This window comes from Podarcis liolepis (assembly GCF_965112155.1).
Source record: "Podarcis liolepis genome assembly, chromosome: 2".
Classification (NCBI taxonomy): domain Eukaryota; kingdom Metazoa; phylum Chordata; class Lepidosauria; order Squamata; family Lacertidae; genus Podarcis; species Podarcis liolepis.
In genome coordinates, this window is record NC_139555.1 from 41,886,720 (window position 1) to 41,906,144 (window position 19,425).

At 43.3% G+C, this 19,425-nt stretch overlaps 1 protein-coding gene and 1 long non-coding RNA gene across 8 annotated transcripts in view; both read left to right on the top strand.

Annotated features, from left to right (window-relative positions):
- Nucleotides 1-19,425, top strand: part of SHISA6 (shisa family member 6) — a 261,607-nt gene that overhangs the window by 165,318 nt on the left and 76,864 nt on the right. The window lies entirely within an intron of this gene.
- The window catches only part of LOC310699632, a 56,725-nt gene that overhangs the window by 556 nt on the left and 36,744 nt on the right, over nt 1-19,425 (top strand). The gene's annotated exons all lie outside the window — the stretch shown is intronic.

Here is a 19,425-nt window from a genome sequence, read left to right on the forward strand (position 1 = left end):
TCTGTAACCTGAAGCGTCTGTAACCCAAGGTACCACTGTACACAGACATGATGTGGGCCACCTGAATGAAATTTGAGGACCCCAGTTTGGGAACCCCTGCTATATGGCATTAAGTTGTTGTTGTTGTTAATTTTTATTTTGTTGCGGTCGTACGTAATTTGAAAACCAATCCACTCCAAACCCCCTTTGCACCAGTGCAGCAGGTGGCTGGGATTGTATGAAGCACAGATAACCTTCTGCTCAGCACTGACAGCCTCTGCTGACCTCCTGCTGGATGCCACCCGCAGAGAGACACTGGAATCACCAGAGGCATCTATCATGAAGCAATTTACACATGCTGATCGCAAGCCAGCACAGAGTTAGATGTACTTTAAGCCCACTTTGAAATCATTTGGTCTTATTCTGCCTAACCTGTGCTAAAGTGTGGCCTCTGCTATGTCCCACTGTTACTAGGCCCAAGCCACATCTATCCTTTTAGCCGCTTATCTCTGCGAGCTGCAAAATCTAGAAATAAACAAAGTCAAGGAGAATAGGTGTGGAAAGTGGGTGAGACCACAACAACCTGCATCAGTGCGGCTTTACTTGAAAGCCAGGCTTGGTAGGTCAGCTGCTTAGGCAGGCCTAGTATTTGCACTGAAGCTACAGCAGAATTTGAAAATGCTTTGAAGATAAAAAGCATTTCAAGGGCATTTTTCAAAAAAGGAATGAAAGGAGCTGTGATCTCCAAAGCCTCTCGCCACTCTAGCATCTCTCCAGACAAAGAAGAAATGCACAGACACGCGCACACAAGCAACAGACCCCCTCAGTGTCATAATCTGCAGTCCAAAGCCTGCCACAAAGTAGAAAGTTCAAGATAAATGTCACAGATGGTTGACGTAGTTTAGCGAAGTGTGTGTCTGACTAGGACTGTGGCAATCCACATTCAAATCACTACTCGGCCATGGATGAATTGGGACCAGTCACTACCTCCCAACCTAAACTCCCTCATGGTTGTGAGGCTGTTGCTGGATAAAGGGGGGCGGGTTTGAAATGTAAAATAAATAACTGAAAAATGGACAGCAGTCAAAGAGAAATGACATTTGCTTCTTTCTAGTTGCACTGCACATTTTCTTGCCTGTATTGGCCATATAACAGACAATAAACTGTTTTCCTTTAACATACAGTTTATCAGCAGCCATCAATTCAACAGCTTTTCCTTTCCAAATAAATAAGCAGCTCATCTTGTGAAGGAAAAACTTTTTGGAAAATTGATGGACCATTTAAAAGCTGTTATTAGCAGAATAGTACCAAGCAGATACCTGCTGGGACTTCAGGAATCTGAATCATTTATTCTGGGCATGTTTCTAATATGTGAACAATATTGTATGCAAATTTATACTGTATGTGGATTTCAAATCCCTGCCAAGATTGCAAGATGCAAACAGGAACACTGGTGCAGGAGTGGACATTACTGCTTTTGGGGAGAACATTGGTCCCGTTTTATAACTGAAGAACACTGAGGCACAGCAGTAAATGTTCAGCAGTCAGTGAATGCATGGCACACAATTCTTAGGCAGAAATAAGAATTTAGTTGCTTAATAAAGAGTGTGCATCTCAGCATATGCAGAATGCTACCCTCTTACGGCTGAGCATTTGCAGCCTCTCCTTCTCCACACTGTTAGAACTGGGGCTTGTGCATGTGTGGAATATGTACCATGCAAATTAAAGTCTAGGTCTTCTTTCTTTAGAAATTATTAAGCACTGACCTCCATCCTCTCCATTACTAAAATGAGGTTCCATGGGGGGTGGTGAGCATTCACAGCACACAATTTTGGGAAGCGAAAGAAAGAAAGGATGAAAGAAGAGTGCACTGAAGTTATAAAAGAAGAAGAAAGCTGTACAGTATAGCCAATTCCCATACTAGGAGAAGGTGTAATTCTAGGTTTCTGGATTGCTTTAACAGGTGACAAGCCTTTATTCTCTATTAAGGGAAGGTGATTTAAATATATTATCAGAGGCTAAGCTGTTCCTTTGCATCACTCCTTTTTGTCTGTCCAATGGCATCTACATACAACTTTCAGTCCTTTGCAGGCTCCTTGTTTGAAGCCTCTGATGTTGTTTTCTGCATGGTGTACATATTCACACAATTCTAGCTCTCTTTGTATGTTTCAGATTCTGAAATGTTCCCACCCATCTTGTGACCTTTTATGTTCACAGCATCCTCTATCTGATGTGGTGATAGACATGCCATTTTGGGACTTTTTTGCACAGCTACAAACTACCTTCCCTTTCCCTGTTTCCTACATTGTATACATCTTGCCTCAGAGAATGACATATGTTCCTGACAATCTCTCATACAGGGCAGTCAAGGAAAAGCTGTTTTTTTGTGAATGACAGTGAGGGTGAGGGTTGAAGACATGGTTCTCCAGAGTTCAACCCTTGCCCACCTCTGAACATTGTTGTTGTTGTTGTTGTTGTTGTTATGCCACCCATCTGACTAGGCTGCCCCAGCCACTCTGGGCAACTTCCAATGATTTGCAAAACATCAAACATTAAAAACTTCCCTATACAGGACTGCCTTCAGATGTCTTCTAAAAGCCAGATGTTTATTTCCTTGACATCTGACAGGAGCCGTTCCACTGGGTGGCCATGACTACCGAGAAGGCCCTCAGCCTAGTTCCCTGCAACTTCACTTCTTGCAGTGAGAGAGCCACCAGAAGGCCCTTGGAGCTGAACGATGTGGGGTGGAGACGCTCCTTTAGGTATACAGTGTTTAGGCCTTTAAAGGTCAGCACCAACACTTTGAATTGTGCTCAGAAATGTACTGGGAGCCAATGTAGGTATTTTAGGACTGGTGTTATATGGTTCCGGTGGCCACTCCCAGTCACCAGTCTGGCAGCCACATACTGGATTAGCTGTAGTTTCCAAGTCGCCTTCAAAGATAGCCCCACATAGAGCACATTGCAGTAGTCGAAGCGGGAGATAACCAGAACATGTACCACCCTGGTGAGACAATGCGCAGGCAGGTAGGATCTTAACCAGCATACCAGATGGCTATGTGCCATCCATGTGTTCATAACAGAGAGCATTTCATGAAGGGGGGGGGCAGAGCACATCTCTATTTGAATATTATGCTTTACATTTTCTAAGTGGGATACATGAAGCTGCATAAGTCTTCTGTCAAGTTTGCAGCCACCTAAAGGAGTCAGTAACAGCCCTGGGCCATTTGTGTCTAGCACCCCTCCCTCTTTTCCCATGCAGGCACCTTAGGCAGGTGTAAACAGTTTATCAGTCATTTTGAGATTACAAAATAAGACACTGAAACATTACATCAGAGAATTAGAACAGCGTTTATCCACAGATAACAGTGAGCAGGATTGCATGCAGGTGATTGTAGAATGGGAAATCAAAGAAAAAATATTTCTTCCAGGAAATAATATTTGTCTAAATCTCCTTTGATTAATAACACCTAAAAGATAATAAGAAACAAAGGAAGTATTTCCGCTTGAAAAGCTGGCTTTGAAATTCTGCTGTACAAAATCCCTTTCTGAAGTGACTTTCTGTTTAGACCCAATGGCATATACTTGACATTTTGAAATCAGAGGATCCATCCTGGTCAATTTCACAATTTTTCTCCTTACAAAATCTCATCCAAGGCTCATATTTCAGCAGCTAAAAATAAATCTGTAGCCCGAAACTGATTCTTCCTCTGCAAACAGTGAGTGAGAATATAGGCTACTCCTGTATTAAAAGTACAGATCCAGGTCATGGAGCTGACCTACTTAGGGGATATTTTAGGGCTTCCCAAAAGGTTTTATGCCCTCTAAATGTCAGTCTTATTGCTGTTTGTAGATCAGCAGAACTCTGCATACTATGAAAGAACTGGTTATTTAGATGTCAGGGTTTGTTTTTTAAAAAATAAAGTTTTCATTAGTACAGGTTAAGAAGTTTAAATAGATCGAAACCTATTGCTCAGCATAAGGACAGGGAAGTGAAGAGAAGATCAAGTCAGCAGAAAGTCTGGATGTGCCAGGTCTCTTCATGCTCAGTGTGCAGGAAGTTACAAATTCTAGCAAGAGACCCCACTGGAATTTGATGCTCTTGTCTAAATCTATATTGGGGAGGAGACAGGTTGAATGGAAGAGTTTAACTGGATTGCAGTACATATACCAGTAACTAAATGCCACTTCAAGCTGTTTATTCCTCATAGGTCCAGTGTCAGCCCTGTTGTTTCCTAATCTAAAAATCCATATTATTCCTATGTAAGATTTTCTAGAGGAGGACCTGTGTTAGTCTGTTGTCACAAAAGCAGAGTCTTGGAGCATCTTAAATATTTAACAAATGTATTGTGGCATTAGGTCCTTCCAGTCCTCCTCTGGCTGATGGCTGGATCTAAACAGATCTCCTCTTTGCTGTGGTTCTGCTCCTGACAGAGATCTTCCATTGGGTCTTGGGCCTCTGGCACTGTAGTCACTAGGCAACTCAGTGGCTGCCAAGAGGTGGGAGGTGAGGCTTGTAATCTTCACATGTGATAGAGAATCTACCCTTCCATAAGCAGCCTCTACACTGATCATTGGCCATTATCATGTTATGGGGAAACTCATTTTATTTCAAATTTAGGTCTCTGTATACCAAAGTCGCTGGACAACTCCATCAGAAACAGGAGTGGAAACCCCGAACAGAATAGACTCCTCAAGACATAGCCCAAGCACTAAGTGCAATTTCACCCATTTTTCCAAATTGCACCAACACACTCCACCGTGGAGTTATAGTGTCCATTTGCAATGCAGCACTGCATTTAAAGAACAGAGACAAGTTAATGCATAATGCTGAGACAAACCCTAGCTTAGCACGAGTGCATGAGTGTGCAGGTTCCTAGAGATGAGATCACAGTCACTTTGCTCCTCCTCAAGTGCTCCTAATGCTGCATTGCTGTGAGCTAAACCATGGTTTGGACTAGTGTGCTGTGCAAATGCAGGCTTGTTGTTTGTCTTTTATGGACATGAGTGCTGGAAGAAAGACCTGCTCCCTGCTGAAAGGCCCATTTCCGCCTGGCCTCGGGAGTGGGGGCCAGACTCATCCGGAACAGCAAAAAGAGGCTCCTGGGAGGCCGGAGGGACATTGCTGGAACAACTCTTGGTTTGCGGCAACTGGCTAAAATGTTTTGAATGGTTCTAATTTTGGTTCCTCTATTTTGTTTTTGTCGAGTTGGTGTAGGTTAAATGTTTAGTTGGAGTTGGTGGCTATTTTAATTTGGGTATAACTGTAAACTATTTGTTGTTGTTGTTATCAGCTTCTATTGATTTATTGGTTTATTTGTTGCTTGTAGAAGATATTTTGTTTTTTAATGTCTGATGTTTTGTTGTGTTTTTATATATGTTGTAAGCCACCCAGAGTGGCAGGGGAAACCCAGTCAGATGGGCAGGATATAAATTTTAAAAAAACAAAACAAATTACAAGTGGTTTGCTTAGAGCAAGACAACCCACAAGCTGAGGTTCAGACAACATGCCAAACCATGGTTCTGTTCACAGTAGTGTAGCAGCAGAAGGACCTGAGGTGGAAAGAAACAGCTGCAATCTACTCCCTTGGAGCCTGTGCCTTTGTGATAAACTGTGATTTGGCCTAACATAACATGCAAACCAGTCACAATGTGGGAGGTAGCCTTCCAACAGTGCTTCTTCTATCATGGCTGTGTTCAGAAACACAACCATTCCTCAGCGGCTAGTCTTAGATGCTACGTTAATAATACTTGGCAAAGCTATTTTCTTTTGAAGTGTTTAAGGGCACAGAGACCACAATAGAAATTTATATATAAATATAAAAAAGTCAAACCAATTTTTGACCATGCCCTTTTCATTGGCAATAATGGAGTTGTTAAACCTGAACTGAAATCTTTATCTGAAGAGAGGAATGAATGTTTCTAGGGCAACACTCAATGTGTTAATAAAAGGTGATGGCAGATAAAAAGTGTGTCAAAAATACCAGCCACAGTTATATTGCTAGTTGGTACTGAGTCAAATCTCTGCTATACTCTCCCTGCGGTTTGAGTTACTTGCAGCAACTTGGATCAAAAGGGCCACTAAAGAGTGTCTCCATCCTGATAGGTCACCCATTAAGCTTGCCTTACTCATTCCAGCTGAGTCACATCTTCAGACAGAATAATACTTTAATAAGCCCTTTGCTCGAATGGATTTTCTTTATATGTCAGAAATTAAAATCAAGACAAAGTTGGCGGGAAGCTATTTATCAGGGACTAGGAATTAGCAGAAACCTTTCTTGTTAGTCAAATTGGATTAATTTTTTTGTGTGCGCAATAATCAAGATCCATATGACATTTCATCCATTTTATTAACCAGGCTCAATTTGCAGCATCTGTAGCAATTTTTTTGATTCTAAGATTCATTTCAACATAGGCACTACTGCACTAGGATGAAGTAGGTACATGCCAGCATATTCCATTTGCATCACAGCATGGGGCAGCTATGTGCCAGCAACAATGCACTAAAGAAACTATTAATAGAAAAGAAGAAATAACAAAATAACTGCCTCAGTGGTGTCACCCCAATGAGACACCACTCTGAGGTGATTTCAGGCAAAAAAAAAAGCTTATGATATTCAAGGCAGCATAAAAAGAAGATCAGGGGAATTATAGATACCACTCTCTTCTGACTTGGAGTACTGTGTCCAGTTCTAGGCTTCACAGTTAAAGGATATATAGACAAGCTGGAACGTGTGCAGAGAAGGCCAACCAAGATGATCAAGGGTCTGGAAACCAAGCCTTATGAGAAACGGTTGAGGGAGTTGGGTATCTTTAGCCTGGATAAGAGGAGACTGAGAGGAGATATGATAGCCATCTTCAAACTGTCACATGGGAGACGGAGCAACCTTGTTTTCTCCTGCTCCAGAGAGTGGGACCCAAACCAATGGCTTCAAGTTACAAGAAGGGAGATTCTGACTCAACATCAGGAGGAACTTTCTGGTGATAAGAGCTGTTTGACAGTGGAACAGACTCCATTGGAAGGTGGGGGGCTCTCCTTACTTGGAGGTTTACAAGCAGAGGTTGGATGGTCATCTGTCATGGATAGTTTAGTTGAGATTCCTGTATTGCATGGGGGTTGGACTAGATGACCCTCAGGGTCCCTTCCAACACTACAGTTCTATAATTCTATGATCCCAAAGATGATCCTTATTCTTGTATATGGCATTGGGATGTAAGTTGGGAGGCAGTCTTCTGGTCATTGCCCAGTTCCTACTACCACTACTATGTGGCTTTGATTCTCTTCTTATATGTCAAAGAGGTCCGGAAGCAAGAACAAGGGAGTTTGCCCAACAGGTTACAGGGAGCTAGGCTAGATGTATAGCATCAAGAGTGGCTAGGCGTCTGCTAGGGACTTTATAGCTGCCCCCATCCCTTTATTGACCATCAGCTTCACCTTCATCCAGAGCACACACTGGCTTCTTCTTCCCAAGTACGGCTGCTCAGGAAGGGAAAGAAGGCCTCACACGATCAAGTGAGCTTGGCACCTTCTGGTCTGTGCAGTTTCCTTCAGCTGTAAATGTTTCTAGTGCTTAAGATTAATTCCACCCCACAGTGGGTCCTGCCAGAGCACTGAGGTGATGGCAGCTGACCAAGGATGGCAGATGCTGATGCTAGCCCTGGCTACCTTAATTACTTCATTTATCAATAAGTACACAGGAGAAATATCCAACCCTCGCCCATTTCCAAACCAAATTTTCTAGCAGTATTCAGCTGAAGCAAAAAAAAAATACCCAAAGCAGGAGGTATCCTCACATTATTTTGAACAATGTGAATCAGTGTTTAAATATCTGATGCTATGAAAAAACTTCTGCCTCTCTCACACACAGAAAGATTTCACTACCAGAATTTTCCTCACATGTAATGAAATCTTTTCTTCATGGTTTAATCCCATTGATTGCCAATATGAAATAATGGTAATTCATTATAGGGGCATTTAGAGCATCTCTTAAAATAATACCAAGCTTTGTTTGAAAAGTTGCTATGTCCTGAGAATTTAAATAAATCGCTTAATTGGTCCAAAAGTTAAAATAAGTTTTAAAATGTGCTTGCCTGCTTCAGAGGTATTTTTCTCACAGTTTGTCACATTAAAAGCTTCCCTAAACAGGGCTGCCTTCAGATGTCTTCTAAAAGTTTGGTAGTTATTTTTCTCTTTGACATCTGGCGGGAGGGCCGAATGAATGGGCACGCAGGCGGGAGGGCATTCCACAGGGTGGCTGCCACTACCGAGAAGGCCCTCTGCCTGGTTCCCTATAACCTGGCTTCTCGCAGCAAGGGAACTGCCAGAAGGCCCTCAACGCTGGACCTCAGTGTCCGGGCAGAACGATGGAGGTGGAGACGCTCCTTCAGGTATACTGGATCGAGGCCGTTTAGGGCTTTAAAGGTCAGCACCAGCACTAATAAAGAAAAGTTCCAGGGTGGCAACAGAAAGCAAATTAAAAATGCTTTTGCAGTTCATCAGAACTATCCAGCAATATCAAGTTATAGGAAAACTGGTGCTATTAACAATAATCCTTCTAGTTGGTTAATTGATTTGGCAACTTCCATGTACATGATGGCTGATGCTAATTCCCCCCCCCCCCCGAGAGTTAAATGATAACTAATCAGAGGCAGCTACAGTTGCAAATGGCAACAAAATATCTGTGAAAGGAAAAGGAGCAGGTTTGCTCAAGTGTGTTGCAGGTAGAAATACTGTTTGTAATGAAGTGAGAGCAGTAGTTGCTCGAATTAACAAATAAGAAAGTTTTGAGAATTTACATGCTAGATTAAAATTGATTAATTCATTGAGAATGGTGTTGTAAGAAAAACACTGGGGCCTAATTTGAATAGTAGAGTGCCTGGTATCTGGTGGCAAACCTGTGCCCACTTATCTTGGAGTAAACCTCACTGAATACAGTATGGCTTTCTTCTGAGTAACTGCTGTTAACACTCACTGCACTTTACTGCAGCATTGAGCCTTGAGTACTGTTGCAAGCCACAGGACACAACAACCATTTTGAAATTCCAGCCACATCTGGCCTTGTCAATCTGCTTCTTTACTCCTGTAAAAGAACATTGTGGTTTCAAGAATCCCTGAGGTGAATCCTGTAGGTATTTGTCCCTGTCTTAAGCAAACATGGTTATTTGGACACAAATTAGATATTTAAAGTGATAATGTTCAGAAATGAGGGCAAGCTGCAGCAGATCTTTAGAAATCACCAAACCGGGGGGGGGGGGGGTCTTCAAAGAGACATCCTAATGTGAAGTTGCTGAGTAAGAATTCATTAGCAATTATGATGCTGTGAAACAGACAGTGCAATCCTATGCATGTCACGTCAATTACTATTATGTGTAAAAGTGGATCTATAATTTATGTGCATTCTGAAGATACGTACTTCTTATTTAATTAAATCTTTTCTACTCAGAATAATGTTTAATCTCTGACCAGAAGGTATATAACTGGATACTGGTGTATAATCTAAATTGTGTGGCAGAGTCAAAAATGTATTTTGTGCAAGGGCCCACAACAAAGTACGGCTGTCATTGTGACATTATCTACTGCCATCTTTTCCATTGCTTGGCATTGTTATGGCTGTGATCTGTGCTTTGGAAATCGACTCATTTTCTCATTTTTCACTAAGCTATGGTTTGGCCTAGCATTACATGCAAATCAGGCCTAAATATATTAGTCTTTAAGGTGCTACTACACTGTTATCTTCAATGAAGTGTTTATAAAACTAAAATGGTACATGCAGAATGTGACAGAAAGATATCAAAAAAGCAAAAGCAGAGGCTTTGTATCACTCAGCAATTTAAGTGATCTACAAGGAATAAAAAGGAGGTGGGAATCAGTGAAATGAAAACAAGAGCGTATGAATAAAAGAAATACATCAGAAGCAGAGTCAGTCCACAAATGGTGCAGATCCCAAATGTAGAAACATTAACAGTGTGGTTCGCTGTAAGCAGTGGGTGGGAAAGAGCATGAGATGACCTAGAAGTTGCCCTCTTCCTCCAGCTCCTCAGCAAAATTCTAATAGATATGTGTTTTTGCAGAATTAGGGACTGCAGTCATATCTGTCTGGTATTCATTAGGAATCTAATTAGCATCAATTAGTCAAAGAGATAATACTGAGTCGGATTAATTCTGCCCATCGTGTGTGTGTGTGTGTGTGTGTGTGTGTGTGTGTGTACATATGCATGCTTTTTTCCTCCTGTAATATTGCTGAAATATTTGGCTGTTCTGAAACACTTCAGAAGGGACAAGAAATGGAATAGGTATAGGTTCACCATGTGCTGAAATAAATAAGAACATCGAAAGTGCCTAACTTTGGATGGATGATTATGACCAATGAAATCTTAATTGGGGATTTCTACAGAAAATAATGGAGGAAGCTACTCTTAAGCTTTATTAGCTGGTTCTCATTTTGATTACTGATTCCTGTATGGGGCTGGGGCCTGAATTCTTAATCTGCATTGAGCAACATCTGGCTGCTTCCACACTAGATGTGAAATAGTCATGCTTTGTACATTCACTTTTTGCCGGCACTGACATGAATTCAACATCCAGCCCTTGTCATCATATGTACTTTCCATCTTTCTTCAGACGGCAAGAAATCTGACTTTTTTTTCTGGAAAACAGAGCAATAGAACTTTCTTTCCCACCTTGTGACTTTGAACCTCTCCGAGTTCTCATCAGCCCTAGTGACAGCATAACTTTGGTTCTACCTACACTCCATTAATTTTGTTGCATTTACCAAGATTTATATACCGCTTGATTGTAATGAAACCTCTAAGGGATTTAAACTTGTTTTTCTTCTTTACTGGTGCTGTCTAGGGCAGTGCATTTTGGTCTCTTCCTATGCTTTAAAGAAAACTGAAAGCATGACTCGGTAAAGCCAATCCTCCGTCTAATGACATACTCCAGAGGTTTGGCCACATGGAAATAGAAGCATTGACCTATGATCAGACTATCCCAGACCTTATTTGGGTGGCCCAGAGTATTCCCAGTGTTTCCTACTAGGTTGAAAGCTTGCTTAGAAAGCGATGTTGGGGAGCTAAGAAATGTTGAGCAGCAAACTCAAGCAGAGTCATTCCAATAAAGGCCTCTGGTTTTAATTGCACTCCGTAGTGCTTTTTCCACTAAAGAAAACTCCAAGCTTATTGCTCACTTGCTCTCCCTTCTGAATTTTGTTTTCTTTTGCTAAAACAACTGCAAGAGGCAGGGGTGCAGTTTGTTGAAGAAACAACCTGGACTGAGTTAATAAGGAAATTGCTTTGATAGCAGTCCAATCGTTGGGCCTGGGTGGCTGTGTATGAATTGCACACCACTTAAAGAGCAGGGATTATTACACTCATACTTCAGCCCAAGACTGCAGTGATGTTCCTTAGACCAGCTGCCAAAGAGTTAGCTCTGCACGTCTCCCTCAAGTGGCCTAAAGGTTTTTAGTACAATAAATGCACAATAAATGTCTACATATTTTGTTGAGGGGGATCCAAATGTCTTTCCTTAAAGTAGCACTTCTTATATGGAGGCATCCATATATTTTTCCAGCACTCATGCTACAGCATTTTGTCACTGGGAAACTGCAGCATCTCCTGCATTTACCATGTCTGTGTGACAGTTGTGTCAAGTGTAATTGTGCCAGTGTCATGTACACCTGCTGAATAGTGCCTGCGATATCACTGAAGGGGAACAGCATAACTATACACACAGAGGCCAGCCCACATCGTTTTCTGACATTTCACATTAAAATAGTTACATATTTTTTTATAAACTTGTAGAGCACTCTCCGAGTCTTTTAGCATGCATCCCTGTTAACAAATACCAATAAGGTCAACCCAAAGATGGAAGAGTGGGTGGAGGTAATAAAATAGCTTAAGAGTATTTCTAAGCTTTCCTCTCCTAACAGTGATGTGCAGAGATTTCCATACCCATCAGAGCACTCATCAGGTGCTCACAGCCTTGCCACTGTTATCCTAATCCATGCCCACAAAGGAGGATCCTGCCAGGCTATATTGTGGACTTTGAATAAGTGAACTAGGAAAGTCTATACCTGACACAAATCAGTGGCTGCAGCTCCTCATTAGTGCCAACTTCTCTGCTTATCTGGCTGCCACTTCAAGAGTTGCATTGACTCTCGGATAACACACAGTGTGCAGCAGGTGACAGTGGTGTGAGCCAGTTCCACACTAGTGACTTTTCTGGGGTGGTTTAGTTCTAATCTGACATCTGCAGACAGAGCCTGGATTTAGTGTGTTGCAATTCTTACGGTCGCCAACTCACGCAAGGCCTGGCAACAGCTCTGATCTCTTGCAGGCAATTGGAGCAGTAAATGGTGCCTTGTGCCTCCCTTTTTTGCCCAAATAAATGATGGTCACACAGAGCCAACAAGAGACAAACTGGGGCAATAAAACAGTTCACTTTAGCCTTCTTATCCTCTGGTTGTCAGCATCCTTACTGCCTTCTATGAGTAGTTTCTCTCTCTCTCTCTCTCTCTCTCTCTCTCTCTCTCTCTCTCTCTCACACACACACACACACACACACCACATGTATTAGTGTATTAGCTGACAAACAAGTAGTGTGACACAATCTAGGCAGAATGACACTAGGTCCAGGGTATTGTGGGGATGTAAAATGCTGGCCAAATTGCAGCAGCACCAGGGGTGAGAACTTGAATAAAACATTGGGTGGGGGCAGGTGAGCCCCGCCTGCATAATTGATCACATGACATGGTGGGCACACACCATTTGAATGGCAATGCCCATCAACTTGGGGGGGGCTAGCCCCCTTAAATATTTTATTTGGGGGCCCAAAGGCCCCTTGGCCCCTAGGAGTTGGCTCCTGTGAGCGTTAGCAACTACAACAAAAAACATTTCAGAATAATAGAAAGAAGTAAGTCATGCTACTGTTATTGTTAATGTCGAGCCCCAGTCCAACAAAACTGTTGGATAATTTCTCCTCCCTCTGGAGAAATTCAGTGAAATGGTCAGCCCCTACACACATACGCAGAGAGAGAGAGAGAGAGAGAGAGAGAGAGAGAGAGAGAGAGAGGAGAATTTCCAGAGACCATTTCTGCACAGGCTTGTCATATTTCATATTTCATTTGTTCACTTTACTTTTTTTAAAAAAAAACCCTATGATTTTGCCCTTGTTGGAAGAGACAAAAACCCATGAGGATGCTATTGATGTTAGGCACTGCCCCACCAACTGTGTATCATTTGTCCTAATGGACCAGCCTACAGTAGGCGCAGAACAGGAGACTAAGAATATTCCAGTTGCCTATTTGGACTGTAAAGCCAGGGATATCATTGACTTCACAGAGCAAGTGGTGTTGGGGTTCTCTCTGGGGTTTATTGCCATAAATTGGTCATGTGCTACGGGCAAACTGATGGGCAAGATTACCTTTAAAACACCTTCTGTCTTATGCCTCAATGGTTCTGTAACACAAGCAGACTCCATCATTCACATCTTGTGGCTAAATGCTGCTTGCTTTTCCAAAGGGAGGGGGATTGGCATGAAGCTAGGAAAAAGTAGTTCATTCTTTACTGAAGGTTCACACACACACACACTTCTGCTGCCTCCTTCATCTTGCTTCAAGTGCATCTATGCACTCAGCAGGGAGCTCAACAAACTTCAAAGTCCTCATCCCTACATTGCTTATCCACACAGCTTTTCTGCTTTTCTTGGCTCAAGCAGACCAAATGATTCCAAGCTGAATCTCCTGCTTCAGGCAGTTTTCTGATGTTCTCAAGCTTCATCTGCATTCATCTTTGAGGGACCAAGGCTGCCTTTAACCTGTTCAACAGAAGGTGCATACAGGAGGGTGGGGTTGTGCATCCACTCATGCCCACTGGGCCTGCCCCATGCACACATTCAGGTGAGGATGTGAAAAAGCCTATCTCTGCGCAAACCATACTGACTATTAAGGACCAGCAATTGCATGGGCGATGCCTTTATACTTACAGTTTGTTTGCACATTGTTTCTTCTGTGCAGTCACCTGAACTCAGATCAGGGGCTCTCCCCTCTGTAGCCACATTCAGCTGAATGTGTGAAAGGAGATCAGTTCAGTACTGCCAGCAGAGGACAGTCCAGTTTTTATTTGAAGGGGCTGTCATATTACAGTCTTCTGTTTGAAGACAGCCTCTGTTTGAAGGGCTGTGTAGTCAGAGTCTGGTTTAAAGCTAAGGAACCATAAAAATGGTGAGCCTTGAATTTGCTCATCAACAGAAAGAAGCCCCTGGTCAGCCGAATGAATGGGCATGCAGTCACCCACTAAAGTGAGATGTTTTTTATTTCTATTTCAATTATAGTCATTATTTTTAAATTTGCATCTATACACAAGTTGCCATGTGCAGATTTCATGCAAATCTGTGTCCTCTTTTGTTCACTTTTTGGTGTGATGCATTTTCTGTTTTCTGACAATTGCCACCCTACTTATATTCATAGTGATACTTGACTGCCTGTGGCCATCAGGTAGGACTTTACCTTCCAACCCTATACTATAATAATAATAATAATAATAATAATAATAATAATAATAATAATAATTTATTATTTATATCCCGCCCATCTGGCTGAGTTTCCCCAGCCACTCTGGGCGGCTCCCAATCAGTGTTAAAAACAGTACAGCGTTACATATTAAAAACTTCCCTGAACAGGGAAGTTTTTATACTCCTAACTGCCTCCTGTTGATAAGTTAATCACAGGCACAGCAACTCCAAGAATGGACCCAGGACTGGATCAAGGCATTTTGGTGCCTGAGGCAAAAGTATGAAAGCCAACTGGATTCATCGTTGAATCTTATTTCAGTAATGTCAATGGGGCAATATCCCATAATTCTGAAGTGTAAACAAGTGGGCCAATGATCTGACTTGTGGGAGAAGCTGAGCAACCATCAAGAGGGGTGAACCAGCCATTTCCATAAGGCAGGGTTGGGAAACCTGTGATCATCCAGATGTTACTGGATGATAGTTTCCATCATCCCTGACTTCTGGTCATGCTGGCTGGTGCTGATGGGAGTTGATCTGGAGAGCTGCAGTTTCCTCAACTCTGTCACAATTCATTTCCTGAATGAAATAACTGTAGCAGGCTGCGTCCATTATTCAATCATGGTTAATTAAATATAAACTTACTTGCTTCTTGCCTGCATTGCCTGAGCTTTATTGTTTTTATTTCCTGATGGATTATTTATTTATAATATTTAGAAATCATGCTCTTTCTTTGTAAATCTCATTTATGTCAGCATAAAATCCAAAATGTGGATTGACTGAATGTGGAGGCACATACATGCACGTGTACTCATTTTTATTCTGTATGGGGATCCTCAGTAGGCAAAAGAGAGGCATGCGTCCAAACTTCCACATACCCTACCTTCAGAAGAGGAGTTTTCTGCATGAGAGAAAGAGTCCCAATTAATGTTTTGTTTTGTTTGATGTTATTCCCATTCCAAACATTTCAGTACACCAAGAATCATGGTAACCCAAGGGCTTGTAGCAGGGGCGTATGAAGGGGGGGCAGGGGGCCATTCCCCGTACCACTCTGGGGGGGTGACAAGATGGCCCGCTGCCTCACCCCAGCTGTAGAGTGGCTGAGGGTGCGTGCAAAGTCAGTATGGGCGCCACTCGTGTGGCGTCCGTATGGGCTGCCTCTCGCACAGTGAGCATATGGGATGCCGCACATGTGCAGTCTAGTCTGTACAAATGTTGCATGTGTGCCGCTGGGCGGTTTGCCCTGCCCCTCGGTGTCCCACCCCGGGTTCCCGAGAGGGTTCCTCTGCTACTGGTTTGTAGGAACAGAGATCTGCATTTTGTCACCCAGAGAAACCTGTTTGTGCAACCACTGACCCTGATGTGCAAATCTGCACTTGAGGTTTGGAATAGACAGTGTTTTTCTCCCTAATGGGAATTTTAACACTTTTCCATGGGTGATTTAGACTATTTTATGGCTGCCTTTTACTTTTACTTTACTTTCTGGCTGGTTTACAAAAATGAAAAGGGCAACGTTGCCCCACACACACACACACACACACACACACACACACACACACACAGTGGCTTTCTGTTGTGCTTGTTTTTTATTTATTTTTGAACGTCTTTTGTTTGTTTAGATGCACATGAATATGCAGCACGCACACATTTACCGAGCAGGGGGAGATACTTAGTTGTAAGGTGTGGGGTGGACCTGATGTGAAAGCAATAGCTGAAGAGTAATGCCCCCTTTCTCCTATCCCTGTGAGTCTCACGTCTAGGCTGACATGGTGAGCAATAACAGCACAGCTTTCTGGCCATGTGAGGAGCTTTGGACAACTGTGGCAGATGGTTGCCAGCTGAGGCAGCGTGGCTATCATGCCCAGGGTCAGGGCAGCTGCAGTTTGCTGGCTGATGACAGCAGCAGAAGCTGTGAGAAGCTGCTGTAGACATGACTGAAGGCTGAGGCATGGGTACACCCAGCAGCCTTGAAGGCAAGTCAGATCTCAAGCGACTGTAAACAGGAATGGATGTTTTATAAATCCTATATGTTCGATCCCATGGACATCTATTGCATAACGTGTGCCTTAGCCTGCAGTCGGAGGCTTGGCTCGCTTTCTTGCAGGGGGCTTGGTTTCATATGGCATTGCTTCCTGGGACATGATTAGTAAGAAAAGCAGCAGGTCAACAGTGTTGTGAGCAATCCATTAGGGGCAGTTGTAAAAGCGAACACCCCGGCTTGAGTAAGACCAAGGCAAGTCGATCTCTGCTTGCAGGTTGCAATTAGCAGTGCAAACGAGGCCCTGCTGGCCTGGATCCTATGAGCTGCTGCCACCTGACACTTCCTTTGCCCCAGTGGCTTAGAAACTTACCCCAGGGTGGGAAGTGTGTGTAGAGGGACACTCTCCAGGCCTCAGCAGAGTGTCTTCCCCCCCTTGGTATTAGGGACTAGTATTCCTAGAGTCTTCTGTGAAACACAACATTTCCACCAGGCATTCTGACGACAGGTTGATAGTCAAAGTCTTCAGTAGGAGAAGACTCTCTGCTGGGACCTGCAGTTTCCCTATTCTTCTGCCTCCCCCTTCCCATGCCAGCCTAAGGTAAATTTCCAGGTGTTGTGGGCAAGGGAAGGCACTAGAGACAGGCACAGCGGCTGTGAGCTTTTGCAAGTGGCTGCATTGAATGCTAGCCAAGCCTTTGAACCTTTGTGCAGGCACAAACTTTTGTCTTTCAAATTTAGCAGCGCCCTGTGCGATGCCAAAATTCAGCACCCTTTGCCTCTTGTCTTCCAATCTGCTAGATTCAATACATCATAGTTGCGACTCCCCCTAGGCTTGGCTCCCAGATCAGTGGAACCAGTTACGCTGTCCTAAACCCACCACGGTTTCGTGAGGGTTCGCTTGGAATGTTCACAAGGGCTCAGTCTCTTTCACAATGAGCAGCAAGATGCTTTTGTGTCCCTAGAAGAAACAGGTTTTGCCCTGGTTTCTGCCCCACTACTTGCCCTGGACCTACTTTAGAGCTCCACCCAAGTATCAGAGTATTTTTATTTTGTGGCCTGACAACGCTACTAATTTGGGGTTCATATGTGTTAGTCTGTTGGACATCTGTGTCCCTCTTAGTCACTTTTACAATCTGTTTACACACTGTTTCACTTTAAGAATTGATAGCAGTGTGTGGCCAAAGTTCACTGTAAGAGAGAACACCCCCCTTCTTTTGCTTAGGATTACATGTTCTCAGCTACTGTCTGGAGAGCCCAAGTACTTGGCTTTCCTCTGCCTTGTCAGTTAACTGGAGCATGGTGACCTTTCCTTCAACAAACATAAAGTGCTATCTATCCTGTGACATCCTGCTCAAAGAGGAGAGGTGACTAAGTGGCATCACAGTGCATGAGCCACTTTTGGAGATGCTTCGGGCAGCAGGAAAGCAACCAAACAGCTTCAGACATAATGCTGGTCTATACAGTCTTCTTATTCTCCAGAGCAGAGAGTGCATGCTGCTGCTGCTGCTGCTGCTGCTGCTGCTGCTGCTGCTGCTGCTTTGAAAAGGGGAGAGTCACAAGACTTTTACACCTGAATATAGAGATCCACATGGGTGGCACTGTGGTCTAAACCACTGAGCCTTGGGCTTGCCCATCAAAAGGTCGGCAGTTCAAATCCACACAATGGGGTGAGCTCCTGTTGCTCGGTCCAGCTCCTGCCAACCTAGCAGTTCGAAAGCACCCCAAAAAGTGCAAGTAGATTAATAGGTACTGCTCTGGCGGGAAGGTAAATGGCATTTCTGTGCGCTGCTCTGGTTTCGGTGTTCCGTTGTGCCAGAAGCAGCTTAGTCATGCTGGCCACATGAGCCGGAAAAACTGTCTGCAGAGTGGACAAATGCCGGCTCCCTCAGCCTGTAAAGTGAGATGAGCACCGCAACCCCAGAGTCATTCGAGACTGGACTTAACCATCAGGGGTCCCTTTACCTTTAAGTACCTATAGAGATCCTCTCCCATTAGTGTCTCAATCTAGACCTTGGTACTAAGTATCTCTTTCTCTTCCCCCATCTCCCTGCTTTATTATTATTATTTTCTTGCCTTTGGTCATGAACTGGTCACCTGAATGAGTTTGATCAGCCTTTTTTAAATTGTGGAAAATAACGTGGAAACAGAATGTAGAAAAAATATGGGCAAAAAAGATGTACAAGCGACCCAGACTGGGAAAAGGCCAATTCCTCCACCTTTAGTTCCAGGTCCGTTTCTGTGGATTCCTCTTTCTCCATCATTGTTCAGCATCACATCAGCCTCTGTGCAATCTGCCAGACTTGTCAATAACAGTCTCATGTCCTCTATTCCCTAAATTATTAATGGCTTTGTGCAGCTTTGTCCCATTTGCATTAAGCCCATTTGCAAAACCATTTTCCTGGGCACGGTGTTTTGACAACGGAGGCACTGATCACCGTTTAACAGAAGGTATAATACTGCCTTGTATAATGGGCAGCACACCAGGCTCCTTATAAATAAATAATATGTGGCCTATTGATTTTGCCAAATAAAGTTTTTTGGCGTTAAACATTATCCCTATGTTCAAGATGATCTTACTTATCTTTACCCTCTTCTTCCATCCCACAGGAATAGTAAGGGTCAAGCTAGATGTGACGTACAAGATCCGTGACTCGATTTCTCAGCATTTTCTTTAAACTTAAAAGTAGCTGCAGGAGTTTTATCAGAGCAGCAGCAAGAGCACTGGGGAGTGGTGTTTGACCTTTCTCCTCTGCACCATTTTTCTGATCTGAGCTGTCTTCCAAACCTGATGTTAGCCCTACTGAGGGAAGGAGAGAGGAGGGGAGATGGGCATTGCCCCCCCCAGCAGGGCCAATAGCAGCATGGTAGGGAGGTGAGGGGAAACACACAAAACAGGATAAATAACTGAGTCCCCAGTGCCACTGCTCTAATTGAAAGTATAACACTCCCTACCCAACATC